Below are 9,195 nucleotides of genomic sequence, written 5' to 3'. Positions count from 1 at the left end.
CCAAAACCAAAAATCGCTTCTTGCGATTTTCTTCTCTCATTTCAACTCCAAACTTGTCCAAGTCTTTCCCAAGCCCAAAAACAAACTTATACACACCTCACACTCATCCCAAGCATCCCAAGAACTCAATCCCAAGCTCAAGCAACCCAACAACTCAAAATCTACCATGAACAACCCTAAACCAGAAATTCATGTAAACCACAAAGATAGAGTCTTAGAAATCATACCATTAATGCAATTTCGACCTTGATTCAACCCTAGGCCTCCTTATCTTGATCATCATCAAAGCTTGACCTGCTTTTCCCCAAAAGTCCCATCCATTTAGCTCAAAAACACAGCTCAAAACCAGTAAAGCCCTAAAACTGAAATCCTCAAGAACTTACCTCAAGTTTTAGATGTTCTTGCTAATCCTTGCCAAGTCTTCAAGTGTAACCTTAAGATTCTTGATGCTCAGCCTATCCTAGCTCCCCACTGAGCTTGACCTCAAGAAAAATGAAGAGAAGAGGTGCTAGAACCCCCAAACCGATCCCTTAGAAAACCCATCAGTTTTCTCTCTTTTCTTTCTTTCCTTTTTCCTTTCTTTTTCAGCCCCTTTACTCTATTCTACAAAATCCACTAAGTGTATAAAGCCTCATTTATTCTATCTTCAAAAGCCAATTGACCAAAATGCCCTCCCTATTAATTCTAAACCCTTTTTCCCAAGTAGGGCCATTTTAGTCATTTACCCAATTCCCGCTAATCCTCAAGTGTCTCTAATATTTTCCCGTTGCTTCCCAATACCTGATAAATCACCAAATAATTAACCCCCAACATCAAAATAAATCTCAATCTATTTCTCTGAATTCTTGTTCATACCCCCAGGCTCGCCCCGAGCCGGGTATAAATTCCCGCTAAGACTTTCCGCTAGCCTGCTCACTGGGATCGCCTCGAGTCACAAACCACTGATACACCCACATACCACTGTGGTCTCAACAATCATCACATATCAATGCAGTTATGCCCAACATGGCCAAAATTACAATTATGCCCTTCTAACACTATCCGGGCCTACATGCATACTAACATACATAGTCATGCATCTCAGATAAACAAATGGTCATATAACATGTTTTAAATCATAACCATGCATTTAAATCATTAAAATCACACATAAATCCCATCATGCCCTCCTGGCACGCTAATCAAGGCCCTCAAGCCTTATTAGCGGATTTCGGTCGTTACACGGCCCGCCCTTCTTCCTCAGCCTCCATCTGCTTCGAAGGGTTGCGGCACACCAAGAACTGAGTCACGGCCCGAACCCTTCGAACCCAGAAAAACCACCATTTTCTCTTCCAAAACCAAGCCAATTACCCCTTAAATCAATCTAAGAATTTAATTTAATCATCCCAGAAGTTCCACTATGATTCCAACAGCAAAACCTAACAAACTCTAGCTTTAAAACTCATCAAACTCAAGATTAAATATTGAACTTCAACACCTTACCTCAAATATATCTCTAATTATTTATTTTCATAACCCAAATAAATGTCCATTACCCAAAATACCCCTTGACTCGCCTCGAGTCAAGTACTGGGTCCCGTTGTGACTTTCCCGCTACTTGCTCCCTAGGATCGCCTTGTGTCGAATGCTGCAAGTATAACTATATCCACATAATAATGTGGTCTCAACAGTTTATCACAAATTATCACGTTTATGCCCTAACGGGCCAAAATTACAATTATGCCCTTACCAGCCAAACAGGGCCCGCATGCTTATCCAATACTCATAAACATGCATTACACATAATCATGCATTTTCACCATTAATTCACATAACTTCCAATTATGCCCTTCCAGCACACTAATCAAGGCCCTTAAGCCTTATTAGTAATTTTGGGTCGTTACAGCAGCAGGGAGGTCTGACGGTGGAGGCTGCACGGCTCGGGGTGGAGTTGGCAGGTAAGCATAGCTGGGCCCAAGGGCTGGCAGGGGCACGCGGCCAGGAACGGGCTGGCAGGGGCGCGTGATGGGCTGACACAGGCTGGCACAAGCGTGCGACTAGGCAGGCACGACTGGGCGCAGGCATGCGTAGGTGCAGGGGCATGGTTCGGGGCTTGGTGTTCCGTCTCGGAGCTCAGACCATCTCACAATTTCATTCAAGAATTTAAAAGAAAAATTACAAAATTCCTATGCCCCAAAACTGGCTTACATTTTTCATCTATAAATTTTAAGAACAATTCCTAAACCCAAAAGCACAATTATAAACAACATTTATGAATTTATCGTCATCAATATAAACATCCATCCATTCAAACATATATCACATATAATATAAAAATGCACATAATCCCACACAACAATTAATAATATGCAGAGATTATTGACCTGCTTTGTTACCAATTGTTGGAAAAACAATCAAAGTGTACAACGAAAAATGTCGTGGTGGGCCTAGTTTATAAACTCAAAAAAGAAATCATCTATCATACAAATAATCTATATGTTCAAGAAAACATCCAGACAGAAACATTAATATATAATATTATTAATCATGCAACATATATATAAATATATACATAATGGTATATATCATATGTACACCTATACAAATATTCAAGAACAGAAATACTTACCTCTTGAAATCTATCAAGTGTCCTTGAGTCTTTTTGTATATATATCGATCTTCCTATCCAACGCTTTAAGTACTTTATTCACGATCTTCCGGAGTGTTCTCTACACCTCAAGATGTATGTAGAAATCACAAGTGTATCTCAACACATGAGAACTTGGATTATGGCTTGAGAAATGTTAGAATAAGAGAAGATGATGATGACAATTTCTTGTGTGACAAATTCTGAAACTTTTTCTAAATTTCCACTCTCTTGTTTTTCTTCTTGTTATTACATAATATATAGAGAGAGATTATATATTGACTTATTATTCCTAATAATAATAGTAATATATTAATAATATCATAATGATGATAGGAATTGATTTAGATAAATATCTAACTTACCAATTTTGAAAAAAATCTATTTTCAAATTATTAATTAAATATATAAAATAAAATAAAAACAATACTGATACTTTATCAATACATTGCTACACACATGGCACAATCACTGGACTATGTCATGCTTGTATATCAATATTCTCTTTCGTGGATATTGCATTTTTCTTTTATTTATTTATTTAATTAAAATCAAGCCTTCCACAAAATATGGTATTATCTTTTTAAGGAAAACATCACATGAGTATTTCAAATTTTAAATTTTAAATTCAAAATTCAAATCGATGATGATCATTATCATCATCTTTTTAAAATTCAATAAATCAAACACTATTTTTACTTACCAATTTTATTTTCTCCCACTCAAATAAAATAATTAATTTCAAAAATTAATTTATTTATTTATAAATATATTTCCAAAATATATATATTTAAATTAATAAACATATTTTCAAAATTTAATAGGAATTAATTATTGAACCTCAATTATCATATAATTTCATATTTGACTCAAAGAATAAAATTCTTCTCAAATTTCCAAATTACTGTTTTACATTTGTATCAACTCTTACCTTGATATGTTGTTGATAGAACCACCCTAGGGACATATGGACCTATAATATCAAGCTATAATAAATATTATATTATTAATCAAGGTTCTTTGATTAAATAATCATATTTATTAATGTCATGATTACTCCACTTTATATATGAGATTGAACTCTTTATAATTATAGAGATATATTTACAGAGTACTTTATTAAAGAATAAAGTGTCAATTGATATAATCACTACATACAACGTTTATCCTCTATTGATGGTTCATAATTAAAAGGGAATAAAATTACCATATTAACTATATCTTGTTCCTAGTATACCATTGACTTTACTAGTGAAGGTTGTGTCACAACTAGTTTGGGACGTGAGCGCCCATAACCATTTCAATTCCAAAATTCAACCCAATAGGGAACCATTATTCAATCTATAAGAAGGTATAGATTTCATATATGTTAAACTATGTCCCCAACCATATATATCATTGAGTCCCCAAAGCAATTATTCTTAGCCTGATCATTCTGACAAACCTTAATGAATGAATCAAAAGATCAAATGACTTATATAGGAGATCATAGTAACCTCATGATTAAGATCATCGTGTATATGATGATCATTTGACGTGTTTGATTGATACTATGAAATGGGATTTAAACAAGTATTAGCAAATCACATCTGGTCCAGTTCTATGTATAACTATCTATAAAGCACCTTCACTAAAGTGTCCTACTACACTAGTGACCCGGATCTAGGTCAGTTGTATTCATAATAATAGTGAATCATACTAACGGTAATTAATCTAAAGATTACATAAATTTATTTTACTATGAACTGTTTTCAGTTTATTATCTTAATGTCGATCATCTCATACCAATATGAGATTAAGACCACATAATTAAGCTTTTGAATTTTATGATATTTACTTAATATTATAAACATAATATCAGACATAGTCTATATATAATAATTAAACTCAATGATTTATTTCATTTAAAATATTTGTCAACTACAATTGTTTTATGGGCACTATTCCCAACACATCAGGTACCTCACACGAGACACCTTGCCTTGTCCCTAAGCATCCATCTCGATAGCCTCATTACATGCATCACCCTCCTCATTAAAGATGCCCAACCTCACCTTCTTAGGTAGTTGCTGCAGACGAGGCACACCCTTTACAAGATACAAAGTCCAGAACTCCGTCAATATATGTAAGGGCCGGACTATCTCACAAATAAGAGAAAAGACCCCGCAATGATTTGGTATCAAATTAGAATTGAAAACGCTAACCAATTATGTCATTCAGAACAGTCCACAAGAGACAAGAAGTATGATCATGGTACCTCTAGGTAGGTACGTATAGATCTGCAAGGATTAAGGCATAGACCTGACACCAATACTCGACAAGTAGTGGTGGTAAGGGAAAGTACGAGGAGTGGCAACACCTCCTCGACGCCTCTAACTTGCACCAGAGGCAACCACCAATCTCCAAACACCAATACTGTCTACAGCATAACCACCTACAACACGTCAGTGTGCTATTGTGTCCCCTAGGACAACTTTGTACTAAGAGCCATTAGATTTTGTCTATAAATAGGAATTCACTTCATCATTAAGGGGGTCCAGAAATTAGGCATTGTAACTAGAGAGTATTTTCTAATATAAGTATTCTCCCCATGTTCATTCTGCAACTTGATTTTAAGTTCATATAACTATCCTAAGTTCTTCTAAGCTTCTTTACCACTCTTCATTTACTCTTAAACTCATAAGTTTTCTGATCTAACTTGGTTGACAAGTTCTTACCGTGTGTACAGAGTTCTTGTAAAGTGTGTACAGAATGAAGCATGCAAGCAAACTACAGTCGAAAAGGAAAAATTCAGAATCTTTTGGAAAGCAACATCAAGCACATAAAGCGGCCATGTTAAGGCCAGTGTTCATACAGATGGGAGCATAGCTTAATGTAAAGAACAACAAAAATAAAGAAAAACAGCGATGAGAAGGCTATGCAGGTTCGGTGGAGCGATCACCCTCGCCAGCAGCGTCCACGCCAGTAAATCCCTCGCTAGTAGGGCCCTTTCCAGTGGCCACTCTGTCGATAGAAGCCTCAACAGTTACAATTCCCTCAGAACTGACTCATTTCGGGGAAACTTGATCGGTGCCATCCTCATCAGCGAACTCAATAACTTTGTTTAGAGGCAACGAGAGTAGTACGAGAGCTCTCATGGTCAAAAAGGATGCTCTTGAGATTTGAATGGGTCTTCTAAGATCTTCAGCCTCTCGCTCAAGCTGGCGATGTAGATTCACATCAGTCAGTGCCATCTGAAAAACAAAGCAAGTGAATTTTGAGGACGTGCTCATAATGGAAAGAAAAGGCGAAAAGTCAAAATGGTTACCAAAACCTTATTTTCCATCTGTTGGTGCGACAAGTCCATAGAAGAGCAAGTGGTCACTGATGGCCAATTTTGGAGGAGGCATGGGCCCAATGCTATGGACTCCAACATCCCTCTCGCCATGCTAACACCTGTCAGAAGAGGCGCTTGAGGTAGCAACTCTGAAGAAGTTGCTATTGCAAAAGGAAATGTGTGCGCTGACACCGTATGACACTAAGCGCTCTCTGGAAGAAGATCCAGTGGAGCAGTACTAGAGGGAGCAGCAGCTGGAGGTCGGATCCTGACCCTCTTTGCTTTCTCGTGAGATTGACTCTGGGTCAAAGGTCATTTCTTTTGCCTTCTGGAACCCCCTGGAATGATCAAGGGCTGAGAAAAGAACTCTGATGGGTCCATGGGTCTTGCAATTCAGTAATCAAACAGTAAGATGAGGCAGAAGCAAAACCCTAACGTCACATAGATAAGCCCAAATAAATTGCTTTGGCAACAAGTGGGCACTAAATACCCAACAAATCTATGAAAGAAGGCCCATTAGTAGGCTCCCCTCCACTCGGATGGGAATCAAGAGAACTCGGACTGGCCTAGTTCTCTAGGATGAACCCCACTAACGCCTCATCTTCTATATCAAGCTTGTGACCACATGGATCATTGGAGAAGAAAAGCATATACGCAAGCTTTTTCGCAGTCAGAGTCGAAAGGATATCCCCCTAACAAGGGAACGAACAGTGCAACGAGGATCAAGAAGACTCCCTCTGTGCTGAGATGGTCCTGGGGCGACGACCTCTAAAAGCTCCAAAGTATCACAAAAATCCCATGAAAATGAGTTGGTCGTCCAAGGAGCTAAAGGACCTCCCACATCGGAATCGTTGATCGCCGACTGTGACAAGCCCTGTAATGTCCCAATTTTTTTATTAAGGTTGAGTGCCTAATTACAAAGTGTATTGGTCATGGGGAGGACGAGGCTGCTCCTGCTACTTCCCCAAAGAGTCTTGGTCTAGAGATCTCCCTAAACCCTGATGGTGACCAAGGGCTCAAGCAGATCGAGGATGGGGTGGCCGACCAATGAGGCTTGAGTTTCCAAATCATTTCTTTTTTCTCTCTTATATATGTAAAACACACGGGCCTTAAGGTCCATGGTGTAAAGATAATGGCTGACCAAGTAGCTTCTAATCTTAGGTAATATTTTTAATATTTTTCTTGTATTACCTACGGTATGCTGCATATTATTTTGGCTAGATATAACCATTTAAATGGTATATATGTTTTAACATTCTTACTCGTGTGATCAAACAAAGCTTTTAGTTTATATGTTCTTTCAAACAAAGCACAACACTTTATATATATATTTTTTAAAATTTCTAAGTACTACTCAGTTGTGCTTTTTAGTCTTTTGATTACGTTATGGTGGTGTATACACTGTGTGCCCCCAAGTGATTGAGGAGGTTAACCTTGGCCTCTTTCCAAATAATCAAAGCCTTTTTGAACTTAACCCAATTTGTTCGAAACATATCACATAGAAAATATACAGAGATAATGGAACAATAGTGTTAAGCAATACTTGTGATAATCACAATAGTTGGAAATTTTAATGTACTAGCACACTCCCTTGTAAATAACTCGCAAAAATGGACTAAATCGTGTCTGTTCGAGTAACCAATAATTGGTTTTAGCCTTATAAATAATTGATCATTTTAAATGGGCAAATCGTGCCTTTTGTTCAGTTAAAAATCATAAAAATAATTGGTTAAAATGGGCAATCTTGTCTTTTGACCAGTTTAATAAGTGTGAAAAATATCTGGTCGTTTTGATGTGAGCAAAATCGTGCCTTACAACCAGAAAACACAAAATAAAAAAAAATATAGATAATTAATCATTTACAAAGTGGGAAAAACAAGCCTTACAATTACTAATCTTAGTCTTATAAATAAAAGAGGTTTCTTATTAAAAATGGGAAAATCATGTCTTGCAATCAGTAAACACAGAGAAACATTTGATCACGTGAAGATGGGCAAAATCGTGCCTTATGACCAGCACATTTAAGAAAATCAAAATTATTAGTGGTTACTCAATGGGCAAAACGTGCCTTGCAACTAAAACATTCATACAACAGATAAATAACTGGTCATTTACAAAGTGGGCAAAACGCGCCTTACGACGGGTAAACAAAGTTTTTAGAAAAATTAAAGGTGACTACTTGTTTAAAGATTGGGCAATTCGTGCCTTACAAAGAGTATATACAATGAAAATAATTGATCATAAAAAATGGGAAAATCATGCCTTACGACTAGTCTTACAATAACTCATAATAATTTTGCAATTCGGCACTTGAGTAGTTTATGTATATTTGACCGACATTGATTAGGTTGGTGCATCAAGAGTTCCTGCAACATTTGGATTATGTTCGGTAAGTCGTTGAATGTATCTTCTCCTGGCCTGATGAATTTCTGTGCCTGGAGGGCCTAATTGGAATTATACATTTGATAAATGGATTATACGTGTGATTATGTGATATAAATTATTTGTGTGGTAATGTGACTTGATATGAATGTTTATGTGTATTAAACATGCATGTGGGCCCATTTCTGTAAATTGGGACATGTTTGTAATTTTGACCGGTTGATGGCATAAATGTAATTATGTATGTATTATGAGTGAGACCCAGTGTTATGGGGATATATTTGAGATGTGTGGTCCGAGGCAATCCTAGTGAGAAAATTAGAGGAATAGTCACAATGGGGTCTAATACCCGGCTCGGGGTGAGCCTATGGGTAGTATGGGAACGTAGTACGTACTTGGAATTTATCAGGTAACAAGTAGTTATTTGGGTGATTAATTAGTTATGTCGAGATTAATTAGGAATTCATCATGTTATTTGAGGATTAAGGGGAAACGTGGAAAATGACAGTATCGCCCTTGATGGCATTATTGGGGAAAGACTTGATGTTAGGGTGTTGACACGGTTCTTCGCCAACAGGTAATTAAGAAAATAAGAGAAAGAGATCAGTGCTTAATAATGAACCGAAATAGATGAATGATCTTAAAATGGATTGATGACACAACTACGTTTTTAGGTGGTTCAAAGGTTAAAATCCTTCTACTCCACCAGCCAATATTATTGCTATATGTCTGGTATTCTTTACAGGGTATTTCCTTACACAATAGAATCCAACCCTTTGCAACTCCCAGGGTCTCCATATTTATAGGAGAGGGCACCTAGTAGTTGGTAAGGGGGGTCATCCCGTGAACCTCTTACCCATCATGTCACTTC

At 37.1% G+C, this 9,195-nt stretch overlaps 1 long non-coding RNA gene across 1 annotated transcript; it reads right to left on the bottom strand.

Moving 5' to 3' along the window:
• Nucleotides 1-5,407: 5,407 nt before the first annotated feature.
• Nucleotides 5,408-7,280, bottom strand: LOC133823267 (uncharacterized). The gene is made up of 2 exons (XR_009888214.1): nucleotides 5,940-7,280; nucleotides 5,408-5,859 (listed from the first exon to the last, which is right to left on the bottom strand). It is a non-coding gene; the product is annotated as an uncharacterized LOC133823267 (long non-coding RNA).
• Between the last annotated feature and the right edge of the window lie 1,915 nt (nucleotides 7,281-9,195).

This window comes from Humulus lupulus, chromosome 3 (assembly GCF_963169125.1).
Source record: "Humulus lupulus chromosome 3, drHumLupu1.1, whole genome shotgun sequence".
Lineage (NCBI taxonomy): Eukaryota > Viridiplantae > Streptophyta > Magnoliopsida > Rosales > Cannabaceae > Humulus > Humulus lupulus.
The sequence above is the reverse complement of the archived record's forward strand: the minus strand, read 5'-3'. Positions and strand labels throughout refer to the sequence as shown.